A 13,674-nucleotide genomic window follows, 5' to 3' on the forward strand; every position below is an offset into this window, starting at 1 on the left:
TGTGTGTGTGTGTGTGTGTGTCCGTGGCCTCCAGCTGTGCGCCGGAGGGAGAAAACTCAAAAAGAAGAAGAAACAGGTGACTTTTCACCGAGAAGTCCACAGAGAGAGAAGAGGTTCGGCCGGCCTTCCTCCAGCTTGTCCTCCTCCTCTTCCTCATCCCGACAAAGGTAATTGAACTGCGATGTGTTGGATGATGACGTCAAACCCCCAAATCACCCTTTAAATTGCATTTCGCGTCCGTCTCGTGACGTCAGCTCTCTCGCGCCGCAGCCGCTCTCTTCATGTCCAACACGTGTTCGTGCTCATTAACAGCTGGATGGAAGTTTCTCTCCGCGCTGATGGTTTGTTCTCCTGAAGGTTTGAGGCCAAAACATGAAACACTGAAACCAAGAAAACGCGTGAAAACAGGAACAATCTGATCTTAGTAATATTCCTGTGTGATGCGCAGGAGGCCTGTGAGTATGACGTAATATCCCTCATGCCTTACAGTCATCATCTTAATCCTAATCTGGCCTATGAGGTGACCCGGCGACATCTCAGTGTCTCCCGGTATTCAGACTCCTGCTTCGCTGCATCTTCACCGTGCATGACGTCACGACTCACACCGACACACGTCACTGCGTTTTCTGACACTGAAGCAGGAACCCGCCCCGTCATCACGTCATGTGACACGTGACTGTTGTGTCTCCTCTTCTGTTGAACCAGCGCGTTTGTGTTTCAAACACCTGAAAGTTTTCTGCTGATTATTAATCATCGTTTTATGAAGGAGTGCTGAGCGTGGCTGCAGCGGGTTGGAGGCATTTCATTGCAGCTATTTGGCGTCCCGTTGCACGTGATGGTGCGTTCAGGTGCTCCTCCTCTCACCTGCTTCTGAGACAGGAAGTGGTAATCACAGTCACACTCATGTGCTTTTGCAACAAAATGGAGGCTGGAGATGTTTTAGCGTGTGTGTGTGTGTGTGTGTGTGTGTGTGTGTGTGTGTGTGTGTGTGTGTGTGTGTGTGTGTGTGTGTGTGTGTGTGTGTGTGTATAAAAACACACCAGCTGATTTTACAGAAGTCGAGCTGTCTTAGTTATTTTTTGTTGAAGAAGTAAAGCGTTGCTTTCTGGAACTACGAATGAGCGTTGTGTTGCATCGCTGTGTGTAACACTGTGTGTGACGCTGTGTGTAACACTGTGTGTGACGCTGTGTGTAACACTGTGTTGCATCGCTGTGTGTAACGCTGTGTGTAACACTGTGTGTGACACTGTGTGTAACACTGTGTGTGACGCTGTGTGTGACACTGTGTGTGACGCTGTGTGTGACACTGTGTGTAACACTGTGTGTGACGCTGTGTGTGACGCTGTGTGTAACACTGTGTGTGACGCTGTGTGTGACACTGAGTGTGACACTGTGTGTAACACTGTGTGTGACACTGTGTGTGACACTGTGTGTGACGCTGTGTGTAACACTGTGTGTGACACTGAGTGTGACACTGAGTGTGACACTGTGTGTAACACTGTGTGTGACACTGTGTGTGACACTGTGTGTGACACTGTGTGTGACACTGAGTGTGACACTGAGTGTGACACTGTGTGTGACACTGTGTGTGACACTGTGTGTGACGCTGTCTGTAACGCTGTGTGTAACACTGTGTTGCATCGCTGTGTGTAACGCTGTGTGTAACACTGTGTGTGACGCTGTGTGTGACGCTGTGTGTAACACTGTGTGTGACGCTGTGTGTGACGCTGTGTGTAACACTGTGTGTGACACTGTGTGTGACATTGTGTGTAACACTGTGTGTAACACTGAGTGTGACATTGTGTGTAACACTGAGTGTGACATTGTGTGTAACACTGAGTGTGACATCGTGTATATGATCATATACACAATGTCACACAGTGTATCACACACAGTGTGACATTGTGTGTGTTGCTGTGTGTGACATTGTGTATATGATCATATACACAGTGTCACACAGTGTATCACACACAGTGTGACGCTGTGTGTGTTGCTGTGTGTAACATTGTGTATATGATCATATACAGTATATTATTGTGGCTCAAGTGAAGCTTCATGATTTCTCTCTAAACCTCGTTCTCACGCTGTGTTTCCTGCAGCGATGAAGATGTTTTATTGGTCCAGGTTTTGAGATTTAAAAAATAAATCTGATATTTTTTGCCTCCACGTTTAAACGGCGTGAAGCAGCGTCCTCATTTATCAGGATGAGACACAAAACTCTGCCGGCTGTCGTCAGACAGAAAAGCTGCTGAAGAGCGACGTGGAGACGTCCTGGTCCGTCTCTCACAGCTGAGGATGAAGAGGATGAAGAGGATGAAGAGGATGATGAAGCCTCTCAGCTGTTCTCTGAAGAGTAAAACACGTCTGAAAGCAGAAGAGCTGCGTGAGGAAACGTGAGTTCAGGTGAACTGAAAACCTTTCCACTGTAAACCTGAACAGACCGAATCCTGACGCGTCTTCAGCCTCAGCCCCGTGACGCAGGGAGCGTCCACTTCTTCACTTCTTCACCTGTCCAGTTCTTCACTTCTTCATCTGTCCACTTCTTCACTTCTTCATCTGTCCACTTCTTCACTTCTTCATCTGTCCACTTCTTCACTTCTTCATCTGTCCACTTCTTCACTTCTTCATCTGTCCACTTCTTCACTTCTTCACCTGTCCACTTCTTCACTTCTTCATCTGTCCACTTCTTCACTTCTTCATCTGTCCACTTCTTCACTTCTTCATCTGTCCACTTCTTCACTTCTTCATCTGTCCACTTCTTCACTTCTTCATCTGTCCACTTCTTCACTTCTTCATCTGTCCACTTCTTCACTTCTTCATCTGTCCACTTCTTCACTTCTTCACCTGTCCACTTCTTCACTTCTTCATCTGTCCACTTCTTCACTTCTTCATCTGTCCACTTCTTCACTTCTTCATCTGTCCACTTCTTCACTTCTTCATCTGTCCACTTCTTCACTTCTTCATCTGTCCACTTCTTCACTTCTTCATCTGTCCACTTCTTCACTTCTTCATCTGTCCACTTCTTCACTTCTTCATCTGTCCACTTCTTCACTTCTTCATCTGTCCACTTCTTCACTTCTTCACCTGTCCACTTCTTCACTTCTTCATCTGTCCACTTCTTCACTTCTTCATCTGTCCACTTCTTCACTTCTTCATCTGTCCACTTCTTCACTTCTTCATCTGTCCACTTCTTCACTTCTTCATCTGTCCACTTCTTCACTTCTTCATCTGTCCACTTCTTCACTTCTTCATCTGTCCACTTCTTCACTTCTTCATCTGTTCATTTGTTCATTTGTTCATTTGTTCATTTGTTCATTTGTTCAGTTCTTCATTTGTTCATTTGTTTATTTCTTCATTTCTTCATTTGTTTATTTCTTCATTTGTTTATTTGTTTATTTGTTTATTTGTTCATTTCTTCATTTGTTCATTTGTTCATTTGTTTATTTGTTTATTTCTTCATTAGTTTATTTGTTTATATTTATTTATTATTTTAACTGTGACAGAGGCTGGTTTTCATCTGAGGTCTCTGGCCAGTTTTCTTTTTTTATGGCAGCCTGGAAATATATTTAATATCACACCAAACTAATTAGATGTATATTTAAACACTAAAGACACAAAATAAACACCAAAAAATACAAATACACATTTACACCAAAGAGACCGACAACAAGACAACAAGACAACAGGACAACAGGACAACAGGACAACAGGACAACAGGGTTGTACGTGGTTCTTCTTCCTGTGTGTGACGGAAGAGCAAAGTGTGAGATGTAAAATATTTCAAGAGCAAAGTGTTGTTGTTGTTGTTGTTGTAAACAGTCATGTTTGTGTGAAGCTGCTCGTATGTTTAGTGCGTCTCTGAAACTCTCCTGATGGTTCTCAGAATCAGAAATGTTTTATTGCCACATAAGTTATTACAAACGAGGAATATGTCTTGGCGGAGGGTGCATCATAAAACACAACAACAACAACAACAACAACAAGCAATATTTAACTGTACAAGTGAAAGTATAAAAATTTGGATATAAAAAACAAGTAAATGTGCAGTAAATAAGTAGCGATGCAAGTCAAATAAAAATAACGATCAATAACGATGATGATGATGATGATGAGCGTGAAGGTAACAGCACAGAATGAGGTCATCCTCCAGCAGCTGTGCTGTTTCACAGGATCCTCCTGCTTCTTCCTCTGACTCGTCTTCATCGAGTTGACTCAACCGGATGCTAAATGGTGGTTGTGTGTTTTCTCGCTTGTGTGCAGCTGCTTCAGGTTGTGGCCTCACAGTCGTCAGCGCGTAGAGTTTATGGACGAATCCTTCGTGCTGGAGGACACACAAACATCAACAAGCTCCAAATGGGTTTGAATCCTGACTTTAAAGGACAGCGTTCACACCACCTTTCATTGGCCTTCATAGGCGAAGGACGTCTTACCTTCTGAGTGTAAAGGACTCGAGGTGACCGACCTGTGACCTCTGACCTGTGACCTCTGACCTGTGACCTCTGACCTGTGACCTCTGACCGACGGCGTGTTTCTAAGTCCAGAATGTTCAGGACATTAAAGATGATTCTGAAAAGCAGAATAGCTGCTGCCTTGTTCCTGAAGTCTGACCCTGCAACCTCCTGAAGGTGATGTCATCACATGATTTAGTGACCTCATTATCATCCAAAACAACAAAACAATTGTTGATATTTCTGATGTTTTACACAGTGAAGAAAAACAATTTGACCAAAAGATCACTGAAGAGACGAGTTCAGGACATTAAAACATGTCATCATGTTCATGTTGTGTTTCTCCAGCTGTTCACATCAAACCATGAAAAGTCATGAAATATGAACCCAAAACAAAAATGTTAATGTTTATTTAGAGACGTTAAATATTGAATAGGATCAAATTGACTCCAAAGATAAGAACAAGAGGGTGAAATGTTTGTTTTGGGACGTCGCCAACAGCTCATTTAAAGGATAAAGTATATATATATATATATATATATATATATATATATATATATATATATATATATATATATATATATATATATATATATGATAATCAAATGATAATCAGAGAACATTTTACCTCTTTAACAAATGAGTATACATTTTCAATGAAACAAGTTTTTTCTGTGTTTTTACAGATGTATTCGCTGTAAAGTCTGAGAAGCTTCACTAAACATCTCTGAAGAACATCCTCATCCTCTCAGATGAAGAACATCCTCATCCTCTCAGATGAAGAACATCCTCATCCTCTCAGATGAAGAACATCCTCATCCTCTCAGATGAAGAACATCCTCATCCTCTCAGATAAAGAACATCCTCATCCTCTCAGATGAAGAACATCCTCATCCTCTCAGATGAAGAACATCCTCATCCTCTCAGATGAAGAACATCCTCATCCTCTCAGATGAAGAACATCCTCATCCTCTCAGATGAAGAACATCCTCATCCTCTCAGATGAAGAACATCCTCATCCTCTCAGATGAAGAACATCCTCTCAGATGAAGTGACCTCGTGACAGCAGGTCGTCATCATCGCGGTGAGTTCAAGGTTCAAAGTTCTGATGTAAATAAACTGCTTGGTGGTTCTTGGCTCTTCTCTGGCTTCCTGCTCTGGAGCTTCACATCTGGACTGAAGCAGCTTCACATCTGGACTGAAGCAGCTTCACATCTGGACTGAAGCAGCTTCACATCTGGACTGAAGCAGCTTCACATCTGGACTGAAGCAGCTTCACATCTGGACTGAAGCAGCTGAACTTCCTGCAGTGGAACTGTGATGAGAAGATGTCGTTGTGTCAGGATGAGAAACATCTCAGACGTCTCTGATGATGATGAAGAGACTTCATGGTCTCTGATGATGATGATGATGATGATGATGATGAAGAGACTTCATGGTCTCTGATGATGATGATGATGAAGAGACTTCATGGTCTCTGCTGCTGCTGCTGATGATGATGATGAAGAGACTTCATGGTCTCTGCTGATGATGATGATGATGATGATGAAGAGACTTCATGGTCTCTGCTGATGATGATGATGATGATGATGAAGAGACTTCATGGTCTCTGGTGATGATGATGATGATGAAGAGACTTCATGGTCTCTGCTGCTGCTGATGATGATGATGATGAAGAGACTTCATGGTCTCTGATGATGATGATGATGATGATGATGATGAAGAGACTTCATGGTCTCTGATGATGATGATGATGAAGAGACTTCATGGTCTCTGATGATGATGAAGAGACTTCATGGTCTCTGATGATGATGAAGAGACTTCATGGTCTCTGCTGATGATGATGATGATGATGAAGAGACTTCATGGTCTCTGGTGATGATGATGATGATGATGATGAAGAGACTTCATGGTCTCTGGTGATGATGATGATGATGATGAAGAGACTTCATGGTCTCTGGTGATGATGATGATGATGATGAAGAAGAGACTTCATGGTCTCTGGTGATGATGATGATGATGAAGAAGAGACTTCATGGTCTCTGGTGAAGATGATGATGATGATGATGATGAAGAGACTTCATGGTCTCTGGTGATGATGATGATGAAGAGACTTCATGGTCTCTGGTGATGATGATGATGAAGAGACCGTGGTCATGCTGGTGATGATGATGATGATGATGATGATGATGATGATGAAGAGACTTCATGGTCAACCAGTTCAACCAGTTCAACCGGTTGAACCGGTTCAACCGGTTGAACCAGTTTAAATGGTTGAACCGGTTGAACCGGTTGAACCGGTTGAACCGGTTGAACCGGTTGAACCGGTTGAACCGGTTCAACCGGTTCAACCGGTTGAACCGGTTCAACCAGTTTAACCAGTTTAACCGGTTCAACCAGTTCAACCACCGGCTCGATGTTACCAAACCTTTGACTTGGTTCTCGTCTGGACTTGAACCAACAACCTCAGATCGTCACTGGAGGACGTTGTTGAGCACGTGATGCGTTCAATGACCTGCTCCCTGAACACAGCTGTGTGTCACGTCGTCTCTCTTCCCCAGAAAGTTGTGTTTTTAATTTGTTTTCATAAAAATAAAACAGCGACAAAGCGACTCGGTTAGTTTAGTAAATAAATGTAATAAATAAAGTCTGTAAGAAAGATGAAAGCAGGTGCTTTTAAATAAAGTCTTCAACTTCTATTCTCTCAGAGTTTGTTGACTCTTCAAACAACAAAATGTCTCTTCATGGAAACATAATTCATAAAGCAGCTTCACTGCAGACGAGTCAGGAACATTTTTCTGTCTGGATGTTTTTGAAAAAGTATTTTAAAAAGTGAAAAGTCAGTTTTCTTTGTGAAATTCTTCCTCGTGAGCAAACAGAGATGATGAAAAGCTCCACATGAAGAAAACACATGATCATAATAATAAAGAGCAAAAGAGATTCAACACAACATTTAGACAACATTCAGACCTGAGTCTGAAAGATGAACTAATGTATTTATTGATAAAACACTTTAATAAACTCTCTTCAGACAGAATCATAACTTCAGTTTAAAGCTCTGGAATATGACTCGTGCTCATAGGAGAAATATACTTTTCCATATTTCTTATATTAACTTTGGCCAGGTGTCTGTAAACAATAAGTAAATTTATTTATTCATCACATCATCATTTATTTAACAGTTTATTAATTTATTTCACCTGGTATGAATCTGGATGATGTAAAAATGACTTTATTAATAATGTTAGAGGCATAAAAGTGATTTAAGATTTACCTTCATGTGGAAAACACACGAGTGATGCTTCATGTCAAGTTCAGATGTTGAAAAATTAAAAACTAATTTATATATATATATATATATATATATGTATTTATATATATATAAATAAATATATATTTATATATATATATATTTATATATATATAAATATATATTTATTTATATATACGTGGGTTTACTGTTTGTCTTGTGGCTATATGTGTGTGTGTGTGTGTGTGTGTGTGTGTGTGTGTGTGTGTGTGTGTGTGTGTGTGTGTCGTGACTCAGTGCTCGATGGTTTTCGCTCCCTTTATTTATTTTTAGCTGAGCAACGTTTTATATGACCAACCTGTACACACACACACACTCACACACACACACACACACACACACACACACACACACACACACACACACACACACACACACACACTGATATATATATATTGATATTTGATGCAGTTTTTTCTGTTAAACTGGACAAATTTGTTTTGTTATACATTGTTATGTTGTTTTCATTTTAAAAATGTCATTGTGTGTGTGTGTGTGTGGGTGTGTGTGTGTGTGTGTGGGTGTGTGTGTGTGTGTGTGTGTGTGTGTCGTCCTTCCCTCCATTGTCTCTGTGTACTTTGGTTACTTTGGAGAACATCAGCTGATTATTTATTATTATTATTATTCTTGCTGTTGTTGCTTCAAAGTATTTTTTAAGTTGTCGTACTCTAACGTGCAACTGGTGTTTGTGTTGCTCGCAGCATTAAATAATTACATTTGAATAATAAAGGTTACTGTGAGATGTTTCACAATGAATCCAGATTAAAGAGCGCTGCACCGGAAACGCTTTGCTCTTGCTTTCTATACTAAATATTATATTATTATAATAAATATGTATTTAATGCTCTGACCAAGTGAAACATAACCCCTTCACCTCCAGCCGGCATCTAACAGCCTGAAAGAAGAAAACACAACTTTTGATTTGATTTTGGGTGAACTGACACTTTCAAAGTGTTTCCATCCTCTGGAGCGAAATACAGGAACCCATATGGTTCATATTATATTCTATATATTATATTATATCATATCGTATCATATATTATATCAGATTGTATATCACATCACACCCTTTCATATCGTGTCGTATTGTCTGGCTCAAAGCCTGCGTCGTGCAGACGGGAGACCGGACGAGCGTAAAATAATAAATGAGCACATTTATTTAAAGAATGCATGAACTAAACAAAGAGTCAGAACTGGTGACGTCCTCGTGAGCGAGAACGTGTTGAGCAAACAAAAGAAACGCAGCCGGTCGACGACGACGACGACGTCCAGCTTCATCTGCAGAGACTCTGCAGCTCCATTTTAATACCCAGCATGCCCCATGCAGACAACCTTTTGGCTCAAAATACGTAACTTTTCCACGTTTGAACCGAAGAACACAAAGTGTGACTGAAACTCTTCCTCACAGGACGCGACTGTGTTTCACTGAGATCTTTCTTTCAGTCTTAATCTATGAAGGAACATTTCTGTCTTTCTTACCCGAGCACATTTTTTTCACACAGTTTGTAAAAAATGCTCTAAAAAAAAAACAATTCACTTGCAATAAAAAAATTGCTTGAAAGAAAACTGCGTTTAAAAAAAAAAAAAACTCCAAAAAGTTACAACAAAAAATTTGCTCTCAAAAGTAAAAATTGCTCTAAAAAAAAAAAATTGCTCTAAAAAAAAAAAATTGCTCTAAATAACCCTTTCCCAGCGTCTGGGTCACACGGGGTTCTACTAATGTGTCTCTGGTTCTTTAGCTTCTCAAAGCTGATGAGACAAGTTTCCCTCAGAGCAGTTCCAGGTCTCCACAACATGGTGCAGATCTTCAGGTGACTGGAATGAAGACGTTCACACAAGAGAGGAACCATTGAAAGCTCATGAAGCTTCTTCCTCTGAGAGGTGAAGTTGTAGTACTGACATGTTACAGCGCTACACACATGTTTTACACACAACCAAACTCACAGGAGTTATTTTAACTTGTATCATACATGCGTAGCTAACCTGCTAACATAGCATCAGGTGCATGTACCGTTAGCCGCTGTGGGCTAACGGTACATGCAGCAGGAAGTGGGGCTGCATGTCAACAGCAGCCTCCATGTTGTTTACAAGAGACTCCACGACAACAACAACATGAAGACAAAGTGATGCTGCATTTAAATTAACATCGACAACAGAGCAGCATGACGTCATCTCACCTCAGTGTCTCACGTGACCTCCTGTTCGTGTGAGTGAGCCAGAGCCCACCAATAGAAACTCATCCAGCAGCACAGGCCCCGCCCACTACGGCCACTACCCCCTTGGAACTTTTGGGATTGAGAGCAAAGTTGTTGTTTTTTTCTCTTGAGAGCAATTTGTTTTTATTTTGGAGAGCAATTTTTTTTTGAGAGAGAGAGAGAGAGAGAGCAATTTTTTATTTATTTTGGGAAGCACTTTTTTTTTTTGAACAGCAATTTATTGTTTTTTTGACGGAGAATTTTTTTATTTTTTTTGGAGAGCAATTCTTTTTTTGAGAGCAAAGATTTGGAGATAATTTACTTCCAGACAAGAAATTTGCCGGGGTAAAAAAGACACAGGTCTTCCTTCATACTAATCTTTCCTAAACGGTGTCTGATTGACGCTCCAGGTTCCAGTTTTCTTCGGGTGGATTACAGAAGTTCTGTGAGAAATGAATCGGCTTGTTTTCTGGGTGAAGGAGCGTTTTTGTTCGACTCCCCGTCCGTTATTTTTTGCAGTGTTCCTACTTCCTGGTTCAGGAACGTATGAGAACAGCTGGAGGGCAGCTAGTGAGCTCATTTATTTACTTATAGAGAATTCACTCTCATCGGATCCACTCGCCTTCATCATCCACTCGCCTTCATCATCCACTCGCCTTCATCATCCACTCGTCTTCATCATCCACTCGCCTTCATCATCCACTTCCCTGTTTGGATATTTTAAAAATCATTTCTTGCTTTCCTTTTTTCTTGTTTTCTCTGCGATCCCCAACTTGTTCTTTTCCTGTTTCTAAGTTTCTGCCTCACTTGTGATTCTTCATCTCTACCCTCATCTGTCTCTCCCTCACTCGTCTTCATCTTCCTCTCCTCACTCGTCTTCATCTTCCTCTCCTCCCTCATCTTCCTCTCCTCACTCGTCTTCATCTTCATCTCCTCCCTCATCTGTCTCTCCCTCACTCGTCTTCATCCTCCTCTAAAAAAAAGTACTTTATCTATCTCTGAGATGCAGTAAAAAGTACTTTATCTATGAGATGGAGTAAAAAGTACTTTATCTCTGAGATGCAGTAAAAAGTACTTTATCTATGAGATGGAGTAAAAAGTACTTTATCTATGAGATGGAGTAAAAAGTACTTTATCTATGAGATGGAGTAAAAAGTACTATATTCACCTCATGAACGATGTAGAAATAGATGTTTTCATACTTTCAGGAGAAGAGAACTTCAGGTGGATTACTCACCCTCTAGTCTCACCCTCTAGTCTCACCCTCTAGTCTCACCCTCTAGTCTCACCCTCTCATCTCACCCTCTAGTCTCACCCTCTCATCTCACCCTCTAGTCTCACCCTCTCGTCTCACCCTCTCATCTCACCCTCTAGTCTCACCCTCTAGTCTCACCCTCTAGTCTCACCCTCTAGTCTCACCCTCTCGTCTCACCCTCTCATCTCACCCTCTAGTCTCACCCTCTAGTCTCACCCTCTAGTCTCACCCTCTCGTCTCACCCTCTAGTCTCACCCTCTAGTCTCACCCTCTCATCTCACCCTCTAGTCTCACCCTCTAGTCTCACCCTCTAGTCTCACCCTCTCATCTCACCCTCTAGTCTCACCCTCTAGTCTCACCCTCTCATCTCACCCTCTAGTCTCACCCTCTAGTCTCACCCTCTCATCTCACCCTCTGGTCTCACCCTCTCATCTCACCCTCTAGTCTCACCCTCTCGTCTCACCCTCTCATCTCACCCTCTAGTCTCACCCTCTAGTCTCACCCTCTAGTCTCACCCTCTAGTCTCACCCTCTAGTCTCACCCTCTCATCTCACCCTCTAGTCTCACCCTCTCGTCTCACCCTCTAGTCTCACCCTCTAGTCTCACCCTCTCATCTCACCCTCTAGTCTCACCCTCTAGTCTCACCCTCTAGTCTCACCCTCTCATCTCACCCAATAGTCTCACCCTCTAGTCTCACCCTCTCATCTCACCCTCTAGTCTCACCCTCTAGTCTCACCCTCTAGTCTCACCCTCTAGTCTCACCCTCTAGTCTCACCCTCTAGTCTCACCCTCTCATCTCACCCTCTAGTCTCACCCTCTAGTCTCACCCTCTCATCTCACCCTCTAGTCTCACCCTCTAGTCTCACCCTCTCATCTCACCCTCTAGTCTCACCCTCTAGTCTCACCCTCTAGTCTCACCCTCTCATCTCACCCTCTAGTCTCACCCTCTAGTCTCACCCTCTAGTCTCACCCTCTCATCTCACCCTCTCATCTGAATCACAGTGTTTCCTGTAAAGTGAAGCTCTTCTCGGCTTCATTCACAAACATCAGCAGCATATTTTAATATTTTAATGCTGCAGATGTTGTTGTTGAATCTTTGTGCTGAACAAAGAGCCGTCGGGCTGATGGTTCCAGCTCCATGCTCGTGGGTTCAGCGGGTTCAGAGCCCACGTAAGCTCCATTTAGTCTGAGTCCATGTCCGGTTTAATAAACCATCGTTTCACTGATGGAAAAACAGAAGATATGCAAAATGTTTCACCAGCATCTTCAAATCCAGTTCTGATTGTGTTAGTGTTGACTTCATGAAGCGGTGCATTGATTTGTTACAGGTGAGCTCACCAGGTGAGCACAAAATAATACAATGAAGTGTTCATGGAGTCGTAGAGTTGATCATATGTACGTTAAATATGATATTTCAATCACAAAAATGGCAAAAAAACACTTTTTACATAAAATGTTGTCCTGTTTTTTTTGCTTTCTGCTCACAGGAGCCAGCGTGTCGGTTCCACAACCCGAAGCGACGACAACGCGTCAGTTCCCACTAGGACGGCAGGTATGATGCTAGCAGCTACATGATGCTAGCAGCTTCATGATGCTAGCAGCTACATGGTGCTAACAGCTAAATGATGCTAGCAGCTACATGTAGCTACTGCGATCGCTTGGCCGTCGCTTCACAGACGGCTCAACAGCAACGATGTGTAGCAATCACCCTCTAGTCTCACCCTCTCATCTCACCCTCTAGTCTCACCCTCTAGTCTCACCTTTTAGTCTCACCCTCTCGTCTCACCCTCTCGTCTCACCCTCTAGTCTCACCCTCTCATCTCACCCTCTGGTCTCACCCTCTCATCTCACCCTCTCATCTCACCCTCTGGTCTCACCCTCTCATCTCACCCTCTCATCTCACCCTCTGGTCTCACCCTCTCATCTCACCCTCTCATCTCACCCTCTCATCTCACCCTCTGGTCTCACCCTCTCATCTCACCCTCTCATCTCACCCTCTGGTCTCACCCTCTCATCTCACCCTCTGGTCTCACCCTCTCATCTCACCCTCTGGTCTCACCCTCTAGTCTCACCCTCTGGTCTCACCCTCTCATCTCACCCTCTCATCTCACCCTCTGGTCTCACCCTCTCATCTCATGCAGGAGCAGCTGTAACTCTCAGCTGCAGGTTATTCATGTTACTTTGATTCTTTCTTCCCGACATCAATGAAACTCTGCCTCTGATTGGCTGATGGCCTTCTTTGCAAAACAGGAGCATATAGTAATAATAATAATAATAATAATAATAATAATAATAGTAATAATAATAATAATAAGTGTTCCCATCCAAAGGACAATGTCTTCTGACAGTTTTATTCACATTGCTTTAAATTTTATTTTCATTGTGTGATCATTTTACAGTATATATATATATATATATATATATATATATATATATATATATATATATATATATATATACCAGTAT

General features: G+C 42.1%; 1 long non-coding RNA gene across 2 annotated transcripts in view; it reads left to right on the forward strand.

The window, feature by feature from the left end:
- Positions 1-13,085, forward strand: part of LOC137785317 (uncharacterized) — a 13,432-nt gene extending 347 nt beyond the window's left edge. The window contains exons 1-3 of one of the 2 annotated variants that reach the window (XR_011077491.1): positions 1-167; positions 5,135-5,532; positions 12,696-13,085. The exon at positions 1-167 is cut by the window's left edge and continues 347 nt beyond it. This is a non-coding gene — a long non-coding RNA (uncharacterized lncRNA). Of the gene's footprint in view, positions 168-1,910; positions 2,394-5,134; positions 5,533-12,695 lie in introns of those variants that run through there. The other variant, XR_011077492.1, reaches the window with a different exon arrangement.
- Positions 13,086-13,674: the final 589 nt, after the last annotated feature.

This window comes from Clinocottus analis, unplaced genomic scaffold (assembly GCF_023055335.1).
Source record: "Clinocottus analis isolate CAN_PGR_092001 unplaced genomic scaffold, fCliAna1.0.p SCAF_148, whole genome shotgun sequence".
Classification (NCBI taxonomy): Eukaryota; Metazoa; Chordata; class Actinopteri; order Perciformes; family Cottidae; genus Clinocottus; species Clinocottus analis.